Source organism: Rana temporaria (assembly GCF_905171775.1).
Source record: "Rana temporaria chromosome 4 unlocalized genomic scaffold, aRanTem1.1 chr4q, whole genome shotgun sequence".
NCBI classification, from domain to species: Eukaryota; Metazoa; Chordata; class Amphibia; order Anura; family Ranidae; genus Rana; species Rana temporaria.
The window spans coordinates 192,439-214,235 of NW_024404451.1; positions in this window are offsets into that span (position 1 = coordinate 192,439).

A 21,797-nucleotide genomic window follows, 5' to 3' on the forward strand; every position below is an offset into this window, starting at 1 on the left:
CTCTCTGGAACAACTTTTATTGCCCAGAATTTCTCACCCCCTCTGGGTGATTTCCTGAACCCTATACTATTGCCTTATAGGGACCACACTCCAAATATTGGCCCAACATAGCGTCCGTCCAGGACCCAACCCTGGCGTCCTGTACAATACACATAATATGTATTTTCTTTTGTTACACCCATTTCCTACCAGCTGGACATTTTATATCTGGTCATTTGATTGGAGCACAGACTTTTACACAGCGATAATAATGTGATAAAATTTTCAATCTTTGGAACATTACACAGAAAGTGATAATGAGGGGGAGGAGTCAATAACCCAATGATGGTGGTCTTCAGGATCAGTCCAGTCTTCATCTTGGTTGTTCTCCCCCCATCCTCATTTTCTGACCTCTAGTGGGGCTCAGCCCGCTGTAATTCGTGACTAAATCATGGACTAAATAAGGAAGTGCAGGACTTCTTGTGTTGGGAAGATAGCAATGAGTGATAGAGGGGGTGGGGACACTCGTCCTATAATCCCCTCATCACTGTCACTCCTATAAAAGACAGTTCTCGTTGTTTCCTCACTCACTGACTAAGGTCCATGAATAAAGAAATGATCTGGTAGGAGATCAGAGGAGCCATTTACTAGTTACCTTGAGGGGGGAATTGTAAGATCCTCAGAGACAAAGCTGCCTGATGTGGGCGGAGTCCTGGTTTAGGGGAACCAATCAGCTCATGTCTAGTAATAATCTTTGTATTTCTATTTTAGTAGATGGACGGGAGATGAGGAAAACCTCAGAGGATTGTCTCACTTTGTCTCCAGACTGTAAAGTAGAAGATGAGGACATCACACAGTATAGTCCAGGAGAAAACCTGACTACCTCAAATGTCCATCCGGCACCACACAGTGTAGATGGACCATCGTATTCCTCTTATCCTGAGGAACCTCAGACTGTGCGGGACGGTGCCGGACCATCGTATTCCTCTTATCCTGAGGAACCTCAGACTGTGCGGGACGGTGCCGGACCATCGTATTCCTCTTATCCTGAGGAACCTCAGACTGTGCGGGACGGTGCCGGACCATCTTATTCCTCTTATCCTGAGGAACCTCAGACTGTGCGGGACGGTGCCGGACCATCGTATTCCTCTTATCCTGAGGAACCTCAGACTGTGCGGGACGGTGCCGGACCATCGTATTCCTCTTATCCTGAGGAACCTCAGACTGTGCGGGACAGTGCCGTCCTTCCAACAGAGAAGATGTTTTCCTGTACTGAGTGTGGGAAGTGTTTCCGTTTTAAATCTGATCTTAATGTGCATACAAGATCTCACACGGGGGAGAAGCCGTATTCCTGTCCTGAGTGTGGGAAATGTTTTTCAGTGAAGTCCAGTCTTTCCAAACATCAGAGATCTCACACGGGGGAGAAGCCGTATAACTGCCCTGAGTGCGGGAAATGTTTTTTAGAGAAGCACTATCTTTACACACATCAGAGATTTCACACGGAGGAGAAGCCTTTTTCCTGTTCTGAGTGCGGAAAATGTTTTTTAATGAAGTCCAGTCTTTCCAGACATCAGAGATCTCACACGGGGGAGAAGCCATATTCCTGTCCAGAGTGCGGGAAAGGTTTTTCAGATAGTTCCGGTCTTTCCAAACATCAGAGATCTCACACGGGGGAGAAGCCGTATAACTGCCCTGAGTGTGGGAAATGTTTTTCACAAAAGTCCAGTCTTTACACACATCAGAGATCTCACACAGGGGAGAAGCCGTATTCCTGTCCTGTGTGCGGGAAATGTTTTGCAGAAAGGTCCGGTTTTTCAAAACATCAGAGATCTCACACAGGGGAGAAGCCGTATTCCTGCCCTGAGTGCTGGAAATGTTTTTCAGATAAGTCCAGTCTTTCCACACATCAGAGATCTCACACGGGGGAAAAGCCGTATTCCTGTCCTGAGTGCGGGAAATGTTTTTCAGTGAAGTCCAATCTTTCCACACATCAGAGATCTCACATGGGGGAAAAGCCGTATTCCTGTCCTGAGTGTGGGAAATGTTTTTCATTGAAGTCCAGTCTTTACAGACATCAGAGATTTCACATGGGGGAGAAGCCGTATTCCTGTCCTGAGTGAGGGAATTGTTCCTCACTGAAGTCCTGTCTTCCTGTACATCAGGGGTCCCACACAACCCTTGAGGTGTATTAGTGAGTGCGGGAAATGTCTTGTATATGAATGTTGCTGGACATCACAGCTCTCATGTGGGAAGAAGCACACCCTGATATACACCTCAGATATACTCCATGGCTGATCTTCATCATGTAAGAAACAGTTCATAAGGAGATCAGAGATCACCAAAGACATGGATGAAGTGTTGTACCGTGTTGGCCATTGATAGCAGGAGAAAAATAAAAATTGAGTCATTCCCTCTCATTGGCTGAGTACATTTTGTGGTGTAAGATTTTCACAAATACTTAGAGACCTGCTTAAAAAAATAGTTAATAGTTAATAGTTAAACGTTTATGACCAGCATTCACCCAGCTGTGATGAATATTGTCCGTATTTTATTTCATACTCTGATTTCCTTGACTCCATCTAGTGACCATAATGCAGTATTGCACTAATTGAGGTATTTCAGGGAAAATACCTGATTATGGCCACTAGATGGAGCTGATGATCATAGGAAATCACTGTGTTAGATCACAGCCAGAAATTGTAACAGCTGGATGAATGATTGTCACATTAGTCCAATAAATTCTTTGAAAAACAGACGTCTTATTTCCCTTCATCAGACATGTCTTCATACTAATACCTGAGATCATACTCATACACTTATCAGTACAGTACACACTGAAGGATAGAACTTCAATAAGACAACACTATTACACTAACCATTGAATTACAATGAGAAATACTATGTTTGGACTTTAGATGGCGCTAAGTATAATAGCAATTATCTCCAGCTAGTGGCAAATGTAGTATTTTCTATTTTAAATGAATGGAAATTATTCGACCAGCAAATAGCCAATTAAACTCAATTTCCCCTCATTCACACAGAAGGAATGTACATGTATTTTCACCCGGAAAATTGCTGTACAATTATTTATGACTAGACCCCTAAATGTCAGGAGAGGTTTATATAAAGATGGGAAGTATGGAGCAGATAAATGAATAGACCTCCTAGCAATGTTATTACCAGGCTGCAGCTAGGGGGAGCTCTAATGATTAGAGTGTGACCACAGCGGAGTGATCCCATCTAGCTCACATTAACCCTTTCACTGCCAGAGCTGGTTTTTCATTCTTTTTGCACACATGGTAAAATGCAGATTTTGGGCCTGAAGATTAGATAAAACCCCCAAACATATATTTTCTGAAAGCAGAGGCTCTGGAGAATAAAATGGTGGTAATTGTTAAGGTGTTCCTCGTACACAAATGTCACCTTCATATCCGGGTTTATTTTCTTCTTTCCCCCATTTTCTATGGTGTGTTCTTTTCTACAATACTTTGTTATAATAATGTAACATGTTGTGTATTGTATTGTACACAAATTAATAATGACTCCGCCTCCACATTCCAGACACGTCATTTTCCTGACCAATCGGATTTCTTCCTTTACTATTTCCTGATTTTATGACTGCAATCTTGTTATAAGTAACAATATAATAAAAAGTTTATTGAATGAAGAAAAACAAAGAGTGTGTGTCGGTGTAATGATGAAAATCTGTGATATGAAACATTTCTCATCGGTGACACTATAAAAGTCTTTACAGGTCATCAGTTTAGAGTTCGGGGTCATTATTCTCACCATCTGCAGAGATCTGCCTTGTTCTGCACTAGGGAAATGCACATCTGTGCAAGACACATAGATAACAATTGTTTTCTATGTCTGGTTCACACCCAAACCCGTGTGTGATGTGCGGGGCGGAGCTGTGTGGGGTTATGCAGCATGTCTGCAGTTTTCCGCACCTAAACTGAAGGAAACTGACAGCGCCGCTCTGCACTCCATGTGAGAGGAGAGTCGTGTGTCCCCACAGATAAGAGAGGACAGCAGGAGGACTCATGGGGGACAGGAGCATGTGATCAGTGTGGTGGGGGAAGGGGGGCAATTATAAGAACTGATCTCCTGTGCATCTCTCCCTGCAGTTGCTAAAAGCGGCTTCCACTTCGTGCCTACTTCTTTGATCTTCTAATATTTGCTGCTATAATAAATAAACTAAAAATCTGCGCAAATTCATGTAATCATACAATATTTTTTGCTCAATTTAGTGTTCAGAAAAATCCACCAATCAATGAAAAGTTGATAAGGTGTGAAAGTTCTCGGTGCTCCAAACTGTGCCAGCTGTAGTGTAGCCACGCCTTCTTCCTCCTCTTACACACGTGATGGTGAGGGCGCCCCCTTAGTAGTGCTTCCCCACTCACCAGAGCAATATGACTCCCAGCTTTTCATCTACCAGAGTCACCAACATCCTTCACACTCTCCTCACCTCCGATGGATCCTCCTCACTCACTCCTGTAAGTCTGCTGTGCTTTCTGTCAGTCTTCCTCCTAGACTCGGCTTCCTCCTCCGACCGCTGTTCCAGCAGGAGCTCCACCTCTTCATACACACTCATGAGCTCCGCCTCTTCATATACACTCAGGGCTCCGCCTCTTCATATACACTCAGGACTCCACCTCTTCATATACACTCAGTAGCTCCGCCTCTTCATACACACTCAGGGCTCCGCCTCTTCATACACACTCAGGGCTCCGCCTCCTTATACACACTCAGGAGCTCAGCTTCTTCATACACACTCAGGAGCTCTGCCTCTTCATACACACTCAGGGCTCCGCCTCTTCATACACACTCAGGAGCTCCGCCTCTTCATACACAGTCAGGAGCTCTGCCTCTTCATACACACTCAGGGGCTCCGCCTCTTCATACACACTCAGGGCTCCGCCTTTTCATACACACTCAGGGCTCCGCCTCTTCATACACACTCAGGGATCCGCCTCTTCATACACACTCAGGAGCTCCGCCTCTTCATACACACTCAAAGCTCCGCCTCTTCATACACACTCAGGACTCCACCTCTTCATACACACTCAGGAGCTCCGCCTTTTCATACACACTCAGAGCTCTGCCTCTTCATACACACTCAGAAGCTCCGCCTCTTCATACACACACAGAGCTCCGCCTCTTCATACACACTCAGAGCTCCGCCTCTTCATACACACTCAGGGCTCCGCCTCTTCATACACACTCAGGGCTCCGCCTCTTCTTTTTGTATGACCCGCCCAGTGTCAGGGAAGGTTCCCCCTGCTGGTGTTACTGCCTGGTATTTGGCGTGCAGTACTGTGGCCCACCACCAGGTGTCTCCCGACAGTCTTAGACTGTCGGGGGAGTTCTTCCCTGGTGGTGCTATGTTATCCTTGGGCTGCAGTATTGGCATCCACCAGCGGGGGATTCTTGGCAGTGTGGTGCATAGAGCCCTTCCTGCGTTCAGGTGTAACCTAAACGTAATTAACAGGCTTATATATACCCGGCGTGTGCAATCAGTCCTTGCCCTGGTATCGGTCTACTTACCCTGATCTTGAGCTTGTATTTGACCCTGATCCCTGGACCTGATCCCGATCCTTGATCCCTGCCTGGACTTGTCCTCCCTGTGTCCTGATTCCTGTCCCCATCCTTACCCATCTACTGACCTCCCATGTGTATGACCTTGGCTTGGCTCGTTTATGAATACGGTATTCCCCTTTATTTGTACATACTGTTTGTCGTTTTATTGTGCACTGGTGGTTCACACATTTGTAAATAAACACATTTTATTTCACTACTCACCTTGTTTGGTTCCTCTGTGCAGTCACAGTCTTATCTACCAGCATTCCTGACACAAGCTATGGAAGTGCGGCAACGAGTCCATTATCGTCCTCCATGTAACGGTATCTTTTACCCCCCTAATGTTCCATGCGGTAATACTCATGTCTGTAGTCATAAGGGGGTGGTGTATAGGGATGAGCCCGATCTTCTAGTCCAACGTAAGAACATTTTGGGGCGTTCGCGGGAGATTAGCCCTGCAATCTAGCATGCACCTGACCTGCATGCTTTGGCCAATCACAGCACGCTCTCCTGTGAGAGCCATGATTGGCCAAAGGCAGGGTGCCTTTGGCCAATCATGGTTCAGGGGGCTAAGTCCACGCCCCACATTATGTAAGGCTGCTTACATGGCGGCCGTACATAGTGTAATGAATGAGAGCAGCAAAATGATATTTCTAAAGTAAAAAATGTCATTTAACCACTTCGTTATTTTGGCACTGTTCTCCTTTATGTAAAAATCACAATTTTTTTGCTAGAAAATTAATCAGAACCCCCAAACATTATATATTTTTTTTTTTAGCAGACACCCTAGGGAATAAAATGGCGGTCATTGCAACTTTTTTTCTCGCACGGTATCTGCGCAATAATTTTTCAAACGCCTTTTTTTAGGGAAAAAAACAGTTTCATGAATTAAAAAATAACAAAACAGTAAAGTTAGCCCAATTCTTTTGTATAATGTGAAAGACGATGTTACGCCGAGTAAATAGATACCTAACATGTCACGCTTTAAAATTGCGCACACTCATGGAATGGCGCCAAACTTCGGTACTTAAAAATCTCCATAGGCGACGCTTTAAAATTTTTTACAGGTTACTATTTTTGAGTTACAGAGTAGCTCTATGAGAAGAATTGTTGCACACGCTCTAACGCACGCGATGATACCTCACATGTGGGGTTTGAACGGTGTTTACATATGTGGGCGGGACTTGCATGCGCGTTCGCTTCTGCACGCGAGCGACCAGGACAGGGGCGTTTTAAATTTTTTTTTTATTATTTTATTTTATTTTTTTACTTCATTTTTTTATTTTTACACTTCTTTTTTTTTTACATTTTTTTTTTGATCACTTTTATTCCTATTACAAGGAATGTACACATCCCTTGTAATAGGAATCACTGTGACAGGTCCTCTTTATGGAGAGATGTGGGGTCAATAAGACCTCCCCCTCCCCCCCACATCTCTCCTACAGGCTTACAAGCATGAAATCGGTGAAAAACATTTCACCGATTACATGCCGACAGCCGCGATTGCGGCTTTGTTTACTTCCGGGTACCGGGCGTGACGTCATAACGTCGCGCCCGGCCCTCCGACGGTCATAGAGATGACTGTGACCGTCTGGTCACCAGTCATCCCTATGGTTCAGCAACGCGCGCCGGCCGATTCGCTCTCCGGGCCCCCGATGGCACGGGAGAGCCCGGAGAAGCACCGGATGGTGGCGGGAGGGGGGGGGGGACGTCCCCTCGCTGCCTAGAAGAACGATCGAGTGGCGGAACCGCCGCTTTGATCGTTCTTCTGGTGCACAGAATCGCCGGCTGAAGACAGAGATATCTGAATGATGCCTGCAGCTGCAGGCATCATTCAGATATCACCGCTCAAAGTCCAGGACGTCCCAGGACGTCCTACGGGTCTGAAGTGGTTAAAACTGCTTGCAGCTGTAATGTATTGCCCCCCAGTGTCCCCCCAGTCTATTACCAGGCCCTTTGTGTCTGGTATGGGTATTAGGGGGAACCCTGAACAATTTTTTTTTAAATGGCATGGGGGTCTCCCCTAAAAACCATACTAGGCCCTTCAGGTCTGGTATAGATTTAAAGGGGAACCCCACGCCCAAATAAGAAAAAATGACATAGGGATCCCCCAAAACCCATACCAGGCCCTTCAGGTATGGATTTTAAGGGGAACGCTATGCCAAAATAGAAAAAAACGGTGTGGAGTTCCTCTAAAATCCATACCAGACACTTATCCGAGCACGCAACCTGGCAGGCCGCAGGAAAATGGGGGGATGAGAGAGTGCCCCCCCTCCTGAACCGTACCAGGCCACATGCCCTCATTATGGGGACATGGGTGCTTTGGGGTCCCCCCTAAAATCCATACCAGTCCCTTCAGGTATGTATTTTAAGGGGAACGCTCTTCCAAAATGAAAAAAATGGTGTGGGGTTCCCCTAAAACCCATACCAGACACTTATCGAGTGTAGCACTACCCCCGTAGGATAAGGTGGCCACATTTTTTAAATGAAATCCGGGGACATATTTTTTTTTACTAGTAATGGCGGCAATCAGCGACTCTCTGCCCCCCCCCCCCCCCCCCCGTCTGCCTCACAGCCTGTCAAGTCTTACTCTCCGGGCCCCGGCTACTACTGAGTGGGGAGCGGAGGAAGATCACTCCACCAGGGAAGCCAAGGAGATAAGCAGGCAGGCGGCTGGCTTGGACTTGATCCAGGGCAGAAGAACATGCGAGCGGAGCTGAATGGGCATGCACCCGAAACTGAAGAAATATTCCCTCCAGTCTGACAAGCACATGGTCATCAGAAAGGGGCACAGATAATGGACAAAAAAATACACCTCCCTAAGCTAGTAGGTGTGTTGGGGGGGGGGGGGGGGGTAATTCTGATTTTTTTTTTTTATTCTGCACTGACTGTCTTTGAAATTGCCCCAGGCTCTGTTCAAATCCAATCCGGGGACAAAACCGGGGAAGACTTGGTCTGGGGACAGTGTCTTCTATCCGGGGACTGTCCCCAGAAAACGGGGATGTCTGGTCACCCTACCGTAGGAGCTGCTGGTTATATTTTTGGTCTGTACTCTGCCTATCAACCCCAATATGTTTGGCTCGAACCCTCCCTTGGCACAACTGGACCACGTATCCCTGCACGTGGCGTGTTAACCTCCAAGCAACAATGGTAAGTCTACTAGATCCACCTTCCTGCGATACAGTTATTATATCATTGGGCAGGTGCCCTTCTCACCCAATGAGGCCTCGCCTCTCCGGTATGCTCCGTCTGCAGTGTCCCGGTTCTCGGCCTCTCCACAGCTGACAGTCTCTGGTATTCCGCGCAGTCGTCACAAAGTGCTGGTGGACAGGCGACACTGGTTGCCCTGGAACGTAGGCCAAACACTGCGTCAGGGACCCCCTCCTTTAAGTAGCTTCTCCCAGAAGGCAATGCGCCGTGGGTAGCAATGGAGTCTTTATCTCCCTGCACTTCAAGTTCCATAATGCAATGTTGTAATATCATAAAACCAAACAAGTGGTGGCAGTATAACGATTGACCACCGGAGGGAGCTGAGTTCCTTCTTAATTATAAACTGTAGTCTTTCGGCCACATTGCCAAGTGGCACCTCGCTACATGAGCACACAACCCGGTAGGCCACAGGAAAAGGAGGATGATAGAGTGCCCCCCTCCTGAACCGTACCAGGCCACATGCCCTCAACATGGGGAGAGTGCTTTGGGGTCCCCCTAAAATACCTTGTCCCCATGTTGATGGGAACAAGGGCCTCTTCCACACAACCCTTGCCGGTGGTTGTGGGGGTCTGCGGATGGGGGCTTATCTGAATCTGATTAATAATGGGGCCCCCAGAACCCGGCCCCCCTATGGGTATCCGGTACATTGTACCCCTACCCATTCACTAAAAAAAGTGTCAAAAAAGTAAAAATGACAGGAGACTTGGACTTCCTTTATTTAAATAAAAAGTGTCCGGCGATGTCCATCCATCTTAAATCACAGCGCAGACGACCCGAGATTTTTTTCAAAACAAAATTTAAAAAACTCCGCCTCCATGGGAGGCGTCCAGCCGACTGCAGCCTTTTTATGAGGACAGCTGTTATATGGTTGAGGATGGGGCCAGCCGGTGATGTAAATTGGTGACCCCACCCCCTCTGACATCGCGTGATGTCACATGATGTTAGAGGGGGGCAGGGTTGGGCCCCAAAGCACCCTCCCCATGTTGAGGGCATGTGGCCTGGTACGGTTCAGGAGGGGGGCGCTCTCTCATACCCCCATTTTCCTGCGCCAGGTTGCATGCTCGGATAAGGGTCTGGTATGGAATTTAGGGAGGACCCCCATGCCATTTTTTTTACAAAATTTGGACGCTGTTTTTTTAATGACTTTCATCTATATTGCAGGGACCCGACAATTCATTACAGGGGCGAGTAGTTTTAAATGACATTTTTACCTTTAGAAATGTCATTTTGCTGCGGGACTGTTCTAAACACGGGAAACATGCGCTACTTTACAGGCATACTATAGACATCCCCCAGGTACGAAATTGAAAGGAATATTTCACTTTAATGCCCCGTACACACCATCACTTTATGTGATGAAAAAAAACAACACTTTCTGTGAAGTAAAAAACGACGTTTTTGAAACTTCAATTTTCAAAGACGAAGTTGCCTACACACCATCGTTTTCTCACAATGATCTTGCAAAGTGAGGTTACGTTCCACCACGTTTTTCCATTGAAGCTTGCTTCTGGGCATGCGTGGATGAAAAAACGTCTTAGAAAACGACGTTTTTTGCTACACACGGTCAATTTCTGTGAAGTAAAAAGTGCACTTTTGAAAAACGACACATAAAATTGAAGCATGCTTCAATTTTTTTTGGTCGTTTTTTACAAGACATAAAACGACGTTTTCCCCCACACACGGTCAATTAAAGTGACGTTTTTAAAAACGTCATTTTTTTTCATCACATAAAGTGATGGTGTGTACGCGGCATTATTGTTTCACTTTAAGCATTATTAAAACTGTCGTTTTTAAAACGTTTGTTTGCATTGATACATGTCCCCTGGGCCAGGACCCGGGTCCCCAAACACTCCCCTGGGGCAGGACCCGGTCCCCAAACACTCCCCTGGGGCAGGACCCGGGTCCCCAAACACTCCCCTGGGCCAGGACCCGGGTCCCCAAACACTCCCCTGGGCCAGGACCCGGGTCCCCAAACACTCCCCTGGGGCAGGACCCGGGTCCCCAAACACTCCCCTGGGCCAGGACCCGGGTCCCCAAACACTCCCCTGGGCCAGGACCCGGGTCCCCAAACACTCCCCTGGGCCAGGACCCGGGTCCCCAAACACTCCCCTGGGCCAGGACCCGGGTCCCCAAACACTCCCCTGGGCCAGGACCCGGGTCCCCAAACACTCCCCTGGGGCAGGACCCGGGTCCCCAAACACTCCCCTGGGCCAGGACCCGGGTCCCCAAACACTCCCCTGGGCCAGGACCCGGGTCCCCAAACACTCCCCTGGGGCAGGACCCGGGTCCCCAAACACTCCCCTGGGGCAGGACCCGGGTCCCCAAACACTTTTTATGACAATAACTTGCATATAAGCCTTTAAAATTTGCACTTATGGTTTTTCATGTTCGTATCTCATAGACTTTAAAGGTGTTCGCACCAATTTTTTGCCTGTTCACATGTTCTGCTGCAAACCGAACCGGGGGGGGGTGTTGGGCTCATCCCTAGTGGTGTATATCCAATGGAAAATGAAGAGACAGTAGAGGCAAACGCCTATCAGACTGTAGTGGATACCGGATGGGTAGTGCAGCAAGTCATAGAATCCCACCTCAGGGCACTTGTGAGTAATCAGGTGGTATTGGCACAACATATGCAGACAAATCATGTACAATAAATTGCAGTAGGATTGGCAAAACAGTCATAAAAAATTGAAAGAAGAAAAAAACATGAACGTATAAACAAGCACAAATAACGATTCCCGCAGGAGTGTCCATGGAGGAAAAAAGTGGGTTTCCCCTTTCACCACCACTTGTAATTTAGCGGGGTACAGCATGGCATAGGGAATTTGTAATGTGTGCAGCCTGCATTTCACATCATCGTATTGGGCCCTCAGCTTCTGGACCTCCACCGAGGAATCCGTAAAATAGAGATCTTTGGGTAGAGGATTGGCCATCTTGACTGCCTCTGGCTGGTGCCCCCGGCCTCTTCTTCATTCCTCCGGGTCATCGTTCTAGTTGTCGGGCGCCCCTGCAGTGTTGGTCGGGTGGAGGAGCAGACTGCAGGGAAGCCCCCACACCGTTGCTGGCTGCTGAGGGAGAGCTGTAAAGCTGATTATTTGCTGATAATCGGCAGGAGCACAGAGCTCAGTGTCCACTCACCTCGGCAGCTGTGCCACGCCCCATCATATTTTAGTGTATTTGTGATAATTGATGTGCGGCACACACAATAGGACAGCGCTGTGACTAGGGTTGCCACCTTTTCGTCAAGCCAAACCCGAACACTTCAGCAGCACATGCCATTTTTTTTTTTTTTTGTAGTACATTCAATGTATTACCTCTGTACAAAGCAATGCACAGCAATTTTGTGATTAAATAAATTTCTAATCATATGGAGTTAATTACAGTAGTTCCCCTTTACATCAGAGTCAATATAGTTCCCCTTCTACATCTGAATCCACAGAGTTTACCTTTATATCTGAATCTGCAGGAGAGGTGTGCGGAGGGGATGATGGGGGCAGTACTTACAGGAGAGGAGTACGGAGGGGGTGATGGGGCAGTATGTACAGGAGAGGACTGTGGCAAGTATGATGTGGGCAGTACGTACAGGAGAGGACTGTGGTGGGTATGATGGGGGCAGTACGTACATGAGAGGACTGTGGTGGGTATGATGGGGGCAGTACGTACACGAGAGGAGCGTGGAGGGTATGATGGGGGCAGTTTGTACAGGAGAAGAGCGTGGAGGGCATGATGGGGGCAGTTTGTACAGGAGAAGAGCGTGGAGGGTATAATGGGGGCAGTATGTACAGGAGAGGAGTGTGGTGGGTATGATGGGGGCAGTATGTACAGGAGAAGAGCGTGGAGGGTATAATGGGGGCAGTATGTACAGGAGAGGAGTGTGGTGGGTATGATGGGGGCAGTATGTATAGGAGAGGAGTGTGGTGGGTATGATGGGGCAGTACATACAGGAGAGGAGAGAGGAGTGTGGTGGGTATGATGGGGGCAGTACATACAGGAGAGGAGTGTGGTGGGTATGATGGGGGCAGTACATACAGGAGAGGAATGTGGTGGGTATGATGGGGGCAGTACGTACAGGAGAGGACTGTGGTGGGCATGATGGGGGCAGTATGTACAGAAAAGGACTGTGGTGGGCATGATGGGGGCAGTATGTACAGGAGAGGAATTTGGAGGGTATGATGGGGGCAGTATGTACAGGAGAGTAATTTGGTGGCTATAATGAGGGCAGTATGTACAGGAGAGGACTGTGGTGGGTATGATGGGGGCAGTATGTACACGAGAGGACTGTGGCAAGTATAATGGGGGCAGTATGTACAGGAGAGGACTGTGGTGGGCATGATGGGGGCAGTATCTACAGAAAAGGACTGTGGTGGGCATGATGGGGGCAGTATGTACAGAAAAGGACTGTGGTGGGCATGATGGGGGCAGTATGTACAGGAGAGGACTGTGGTGGGTATGATGGGGGCAGTATGTACAGGAGAGGAATTTGGAGGGTATGATGGGGGCAGTATGTACAGGAGAGGAATTTGGTGGGTATAATGAGGGCAGTATGTACAGGAGAGGACTGTGGTGGGTATGATGAGGGCAGTATGTACAGGAGAGGACTGTGGTGGGTATGATGGGGGCAGTATGTACAGGAGAGGACTGTGGTAAGTATGATGGGCGCAGTACGTATAGGAGAGGACTTTTGTGGGTATGATGGGGGCAGTATGTACAGGAGAGGACTGTGGTGGATATGATGGGGGCAGTATGTACAGGAGAGGACTGTGGTAAGTATGATGGGGGCAGTACGTACAGGAGAGGACTGTGGTGGGTATGATGGGGGCAGTATGTACAGGAGAGGATTGTGGTGGGTATGATTGGGGCAGTATGTACAGGAGAGGACTGTGGTAAGTATGATGGGAGCAGTACGTACAGGAGAGGACTGTGGTGGGCATGATGGGGGCAGTACATACAGGAGAGGAATGTGGTGGGTATGATGGGGGCAGTATGTACAGGAGAGGACTGTGGTGGGTATGATGGGAACAGTACATACAGGAGAGGAATGTGGTGGGTATGATGGGGGCAGTACATACAGGAGAGAAATATGGTGGGTATATGGGGGCAGTATATACAGGAGAGGACTGTGGTGGGTATGATGGGGGCAGTACGTACAGGAGAGGACTGTGGTGGGTATGATGGGGGCAGTATATACAGGAGAGGACTGTGGTGGTGGGTATGATGGGGGCAGTATGTACATGAGAGGACTGTGGCGGGTATGATGGGGGCAGTACGTACAGGAGAGGACTGTGGTGGGTATGATGGGGCAGTACGTACAGGAGAGGACTGTGGTGGGTATGATGGGGGGCAGTACTTACAGGAGAGGACTGTGGTGGGTATTATGGGGAAGTATGTACAGGAAAGGACTGTGGTAAGTATGATGGGGGCAGTACGTACAGGAGAGGAATATGGTTGGTATGAAGGGGGGAGTATGGGGAGGAATTTCTTGCAGTGTCTATGGGGTTACCAGGGAGCGATGTTGGGTAGAGAAGGGAAGGTAAGTGACCATGGAATGATGTCTCTCAGCGGGGGGTAGAAGGCAGCTCCGATTGGTGTCTGTATGAAGTAGTCGGGGGGTGATGTAAGTTGGGGGGAAGTGGGGGGCTGAGAAGAGGTCAGATAGCGATGTCTATAATGAAAAAAAAAAAGCTCATCCACTACTATATAGAACAATACTGCTCAGTGAAAACAATCGGGTATAAGAAGTTTATATCTACTCTATATACTGTAATCCGGCTCCCAGCACTCTGTATACCTGGAGGATGTGAAGGTAATGGATGACCATTCATATATCCCTGTGTTATCCAAGCTCTGAGTGTACAATCACACCATACACACACAGGGTTACATAAATGACTTCACATTATCTGGACTGAGGATTTGGGATGTTTGTATAGACAAGTGTTTGGGAGATAAACTGTCAGCTGCGACTCCCCCTCCCCCCACACACACTCACTATCTCCTCCGATTCTAATGCAATCTTAACCCTTCAATGCATCAGTAAAAACAAGTCTTCCTGAAAGTTTACATCTTTCCATCCATGGAGACTTGTCACAAAAAACTCAGCTCACCTCTCCCTGCGTGCAGTGTGAACAGCAGCCAGCCCGACAGAAGTTACAGTGAGCTCCGCCCCCCGATTCTCTCACTACACCGCACTGGTGATTGGGGGGGTTCAGTCAGAGATCAGAGAGACTCTGCCTGCAGGAGGGGGGGGGGAGACACAAAGGACCTTCGGGTTTTCAACACACCACAGGCACTGTGTATTTAGAAGACATGCCTTTTCTGCTTCTGCTGTCTCCACAGTGGCAGGTGTTCTAATATTCCCCCTGCCCAGATGGTCTAGCCCTAGTCTGCAGCTGAGTAATGTGCCCGGGTGTCAAGCAGTACAAAACCCGGTCACATGATTCAAGACCCGTACTGTCCGGGTGAATCCCGAACAGGTGGCAACCCTAGCTGTGACACATAATGCTCTTCTAGGTGATAAAGGGAAGACTTACCTTTGTTACAGCAGCAGTCCGGTAGAAGTTATTTCTGGAGGTATTTGAGTTGTTACACATAGCGCAGGTTTTTTTCTATTTATATTGGGGACATAATTGCCCAAATCTGGGGATCAGGAGCCATTTCCACCCTTTACTCTCGGCTGGGGTTCTTTGTATCCATATAACTAGGGTGACCACATTTCCAAACTGCCATTCAGGGACACCCCCCCCCCCTAAAAAATATATGTTTTTTTACATATTTGTTTGCGTATTTTGGGGGCAGGGGTGTATCATGAAATCAGCGGGCCCGTGTGCAAGATCAAAAGAGGGCCCTAGGCCCCATCAAATGCTGCCACTGTGCCCCATCTAATGCAGTCACTTGTGCCCCATCTAATGCAGTCACTTGTGCCCCATCAAATGCAGTCACTTGTGCCCCATCAAATGCAGTCACTTGTGCCCGTCAAATGCCACCACTGTGCCCCATCTAATGCCGCCACTGTTCCCATCATATGCCGCCACTGTTCCCATCAAATGCAATCACTTGTGCCCCATCAGATGCAATCACTTGTGCCCCATCAAATGCCACCACTGTGCCCTATCTAATGCCACCACTGTGCCCCATCATATGCAATCACTTGTGCCATCATATGCAATCACTTGTGCCATCAAATGCAATCACTCGTGCCATCAAATGCAGTCACTTGTACCATCAAATGCAGTCACTTGTGCCATCAAATGCAGCCACTGTGCCCCATCTAATGTCGCCACTGTTCCCATCAAATGCCGCCACTGTTCCCATCAAATGCCACCACTGTTCCCCCATCAAATGCAGCCACTGTTCCCCATCAAATGCCACTACTGTGCCCCATGAAATGCTGCCAGTGTGTCCAGCAATTGTTGCTACTGTGCCCCATCAGATGCTGCCAGTGTGCCCATGAATTGTCGCTACTGTGCCCATCAGATGCTGCCAGTGTGCCCATGAAATGTTACTATTGTGCTCCATCAGATGCTGCCAGTGTGCCCATGAATTGTCGCTACTGTGCCCCCATCAGATGCTGCCAGTGTGCCCATGAATTGTCGCTACTGTGCCCCATCAGATTCTGCCAGTGTGCCTATCAATTGCCGCTACTGTGCCCATCAGATCAGATGCTGCCAGTGTGCCGATTAATTGTCACTACTGTGCCCCATCAAATGCTGCCAGTGTGCCCATGAATTGTCGCTACTGTGCCCCCATCAGATGCTGCCAGTGTGCCCATGAATTGTCGCTACTGTGCCCCCATCAGATGCTGCCAGTGTGCCCATGAATTGTCGCTACTGTGCCCCATCAGATTCTGCCAGTGTGCCTATCAATTGCCGCTACTGTGCCCATCAGATCAGATGCTGCCAGTGTGCCGATTAATTGTCACTACTGTGCCCCATCAAATGCTGCCAGTGTGCCCATGAATTGTCGCTACTGTGCCCCCATCAGATGCTGCCAGTGTGCCCATGAATTGTCGCTACTGTGCCCCCATCAGATGCTGCCAGTGTGCCCATGAATTGTCGCTATTGTGCCCCATCAAATGCCAGTGTGCCCATGAATTGTCGCTACTGTTCCCCCATCAGATGCTGCCAGTGTGCCCATGAATTGTCGCTATTGTGCCTCAAATGCCAGTGTGCCCATGAATTGTCGCTACTGTGCCCCCATCAGATGCTGCCAGCCAGTGTCACTGTTAATTGCCCCTATTTGCTCACCTTTTGATATCATATAAATATAATGGAGTCTGGTCACTGGTGGTGGTGGAGCAGGCCTCAGCAGGGTAGTCTTCAGCCAGCGTCAGTCAGGACTTTAGGAGGCACTGAGACAGTGAATCGGGCCAGCTCGGGCGGGAGCCGGGAGGAGCCTGTCTGGGCCCTGGTCCTGCTGGAGCCGGAGGAGGTCAGACCGGCAGATGTGCGAGGTCACGTCGGTCGGAGACCTCCAGATGTCGCAGGCAGCGGGCGGGAGTCGGGACTCGCGGCCGGGAGGTCGGTCACGGACGGCCGATCGAGTCCAGCAGCTGAGCCCTCTGGAGCTGGGGAGGAGGAGGTCTTGGTCGGTGACGGTGAGTGACTCACTGTGAGGTGCCTGCCCCAACGATGCTGCTGCTCTCTCTGCTGCAAGAACCGCGGCTGGCCGTTGGAGGAGGAGGAGGTGGGGGTGGAGTCGGAGCGTCAGGGAGAGCGGGCTGCGGGACACGGTGACGTCACTGGTTGCTACACGCCAAGCGGGGGGGCGTCCCTAGCAACCAGGGATTTAGAATGATTAAATTAAAGCGGCACTGTGGCAGCAGCGGCAGTGAGTCTTGCAGACTTGGCAGGCAGTTGATTCCGGGACCCTCTATTGTCCCGGTTTGCAGGCTCCCGGGACACGGGACGAAAATGTAAATTACGGGACGATCCCGGGCAAACCGGGACACGTGGTCACCCTACATATAACAGATGTTCTACATGACTAAATCTCACATCAATTTTACTGCAAAATCAAAGGGGCCAAAATGTCTCCCCCCCTCTCCCCCGAGCAGTAATATATTTCTATCCCCCTTGGTGGGAGTGGAGATGACCCATCTATAAGGATATACAGTACATACACACACAGCACAAGGCCGTGTTCACACTACGAGATGTTTCTGCAGTTCCTCTGAGATCCACAAGATGGCAGACAAGACATCTCTATGGAAGACAGGAAGTGATGTCAGGTACAGACAGGAAGTTCCGGGTGAGAGGTGAGTCGGGAGGAAGTAGAGAGGAGACGTTGCTGGAAGAGGTAATAAGATCTTATCTTCTATTTACACCCAGTAACCCCCCTCATGTCCGTCCTCTTCCTCCATAGTCACTGTGACGTCTTTTATCTCCAGCAGATGATGATACACACATATATAGTGTGGAGACCTAGATTAACCCCTTCAGGGTCAGAACATTCCCCCACTTGTGGGGCCGGAACATTCTCTTTATATTTCCATAGGTGGGGAAATGTAATAGACCAAAGGGAAGGAGGATCCCAGACCCCAGAAACATATCAAACACTAAACTGAATGTTCCTCTGTGTGTAAGACCACTGGGGGGCGTTCTTACATGATAGAACCCCTCATATTATCCCCCATACACCCCCATACTAATATTATACAACCAGTACAGTCCAGATCATTCTCTCTTATCAATTATTGGTTCACAGGTAAATCTGTATACATCACATGACCAATCAGCATGGAGGAGGACCAGAGTCACATGACTGAGAGGATTCTAAACCTCACCCTGGAGATCATCTACCTGCTGACCGGAGAGGTGAGGAGGATTCTGGGAGGTCACATGACATCACTCTTATCTCTATTAGTAATACAGACCTGACCGGAGAGGTGAGGAGGATTCTGGGAGGTCACATGACATCACTCTTATCTCTATTAATAATACAGACCTGACCGGAGAGGTGAGGAGGATTCTGGGAGGTCACATGACATCACTCTTATCTCTATTAATAATACACAGACCGGAGAGGAGAGGAGGATTCTGGGAGGTCACATGACATCACTCTTATCTCTATTAATAATACAGACCTGATCGGAGAGGTGAGGAGGATTCTGGGAGGTCACATGACATCACTCTTATCTCAATTAATAATACACAGACCTGACCGGAGAGGTGAGGAGGATTCTGGGTTTCTAACATGATATTCCTATTGGTTCCTCAATACAGAGATTTCCTCTTGTGAAGTCAGGTGATCACATGACCATCACAGTGCCTCCATGTGACTCCCTAAAACCTGAGAGACACAACATGGAGAAGATTCTAGAAGTCACCAAGAAGATGATGAAGCTGCTGACAGGAGAGGTGAGGAGGATTCTGGGAATTCTGGGACATTATCCAGTAACAGACAAGGGGTGTGTCTGGATGGTGACTGTATCATTGTGTGTGTCAGGTTCCTATAAGGTGTCAGGATGTCACTGTCTATTTCTCCATGGAGGAGGGGGAGTATTTAGAAGGACACAAGGATCTCTACAAGGACGTCATGATGGACAATCAGCCGCCCCTCACATCACCGGGTAAGAGGAGACTTTATTGTAAAGGAGAGGGCAGTACGGAGGCTCCACCTAGATCCCCCATCATCTGATAAACACATAGAAACAATGTATTCAGTCAGTGTGTGTGTTTCCTACAGATGGATCCAGTAATGGGAACCCACCAGAGAGATGTAACCATCCTCAGGATTCCACACTGGTCAATATTAAAGAAGAGATAAAAGAGGAGGATGATGAGGATGGGGTGATGGAGGAAGAACACAAAGATCTGTACCAGGACACCATGGTGGAGTCATCCAGCTACAGAGACCCACCAGAGAGATGTCCCCGTCCTCTGTATTCCCGGGATTCCACACAGGAAGGTCACACCATCCCTCCTTATTTAAAGGTTGGTGGGATGGAACATCTAGACATGGACTTGTGGGGGGGATGTGTGGATTTTATAGATGTGATGTCACAATAATAAAGATGATATCTTACAGATGATATTCTCTCTCATTCTCTTGGTTTAGAGTGGAGATCCAATCGATATAGAATTTGAGGTGAAATCAGAAGAAGAAGAGACGTATGTGAGGGATGATCAGCAGTCTATGGAGGAGGATGGAATAACAGGGACATTTATAGAGGAGGACACTCCTACAGAGATCAGCACAGGTGGGTCATTAACACTAAATCCATTCCTCCACCCATACTGCTCACTGATTGGTCCAGCGTAGGCCAAGGACTGGGTGATAATCTTCCTTCTCTGTGATGCAGACACAATTTATTTGTACTCAGCCTCTTGTGGAACTAGGGGAAGGAAACAGAAGAAAGCTGAAAGGTGACCTGGGGTGTGCCGTGGTCAGTATGCCTAAAAGGGGGTAAAAACAAAAGACATTAGGATGAGTATATAAAGGAGGTTTATTGAAACAATACAAATTAATTGGCCAAATGAACAAATGCTTGAGACATCTCAATGAGTGGCTCCGGGATGTACCTGGAGTAACATGATGACCTCCACCTGCCTAACCTTTTAATAATGTGAACCGGGACACCCTGGCGCGATGCCGCAGAAGCGGCCCCAACCCTAAATGAATGACCTGAGCAGGACATGGGATTCAACCCCAGATTCCCTAAGAGGGTGCAACAATACTTTATGAAAAGTGCAGAGGTGAGAGGGGCCCCGTTAACCGTCAAAAGAGGACTATCCCTGGGTTCCCCTGATAACTGGGCCATGAGTAAAACCGAAACCGGGCACCAACCAGCCTTAATCATGAAATCCCTGATATCGGTACCAGCCCTAGTTTGCTGTGTTTTACATGCCTCTAGGTGTAACACGAAATGGTCAGGGTACCTGATCGACTGACTAATCAGTGTACAGGAATTATCTCCCGTACAAGCTGTAACGGGATGACCCGTGACGCCCAGAGACTTTTGAGGGATGGGGGATACTCCTGTGCCAGCGGCCCTAAGGACTCTTGGGTCTAAGTTCACCCTGTGCCTCTTTTGGGCATAGGGTGGCTGGTAAATCATAATTCATGTATTACATGAGATGGGACATTACTGATAGTTCATAATACAGGTGATTTCATGTGGACTCACAACCAATGGTCAATAGACTCCTAAGATATTCCATTGTCCATTGTGTAAGGCTGTAGAGGTGTTCATTCAGTTCTGCTCCTAAGACCTTTTCATTGTGTGATAACACGGTTTAAAGCCTATTGATGCCCAGGTGTAAATACCTTTTTGTCAGAGACAGAAGTCTGTCTAAAGATGTGGATTAAGTAGCAGTCTCCTTTCAGGTGTATTAAATTAGCATGTCAATTATGTTAAGGGGAACTTGTCAAGCCAGGCTGTCTGGATAATGCATTCTGTTACAATTAGTAATAAACTCCACTGAATGTCATTATCTAAAGGAATGTGAGTTCTCACGTGTAGTAATTAGCTCATGTTAATTATAGCCCGGTGCCGAAATGTCTGGATACTAATTAGTAATTTGCCCCAGTGTGTGATGAGGGGGGTGGAGATTTCATTGTTCCTGTGATTAACTTTAACGTGCTGTACTGGATATATAAGCAAGCTAAGGATACCATTAAAGCGTTCATACATGTTGGAACAAGTACAGAGCTGAGTCTCGTCTTGATTCTGGGGGAATGGATCGTGTATGCAGGATTGTCAGAGTGTCGGCTAAGCTGTCTTGTCTTGGGTGGATGGAAGGTCGTAAACGGTGGTGACCGTTACAAGTGGTGGCACAGCAGTGGGATGATTCCATCGCCAGAAGGATGGCTACAAGGACACATGACAATGGAGACACACTATAAACGGATGAAGCTCTCTTCCCTCATGGACTTACTGGAGAGGCGGGGCAGACCGGCCAGCAACCGTAAGAAAAGGGACATTATCGCAGAACTTGTCGAGATGAATAGAGCTGAGAGGCCCAGTGTAATAGATAGGACACCCGAGGAAGATTTTTTTGATCGGGCTGTTAAACATGGACTGGCACAGT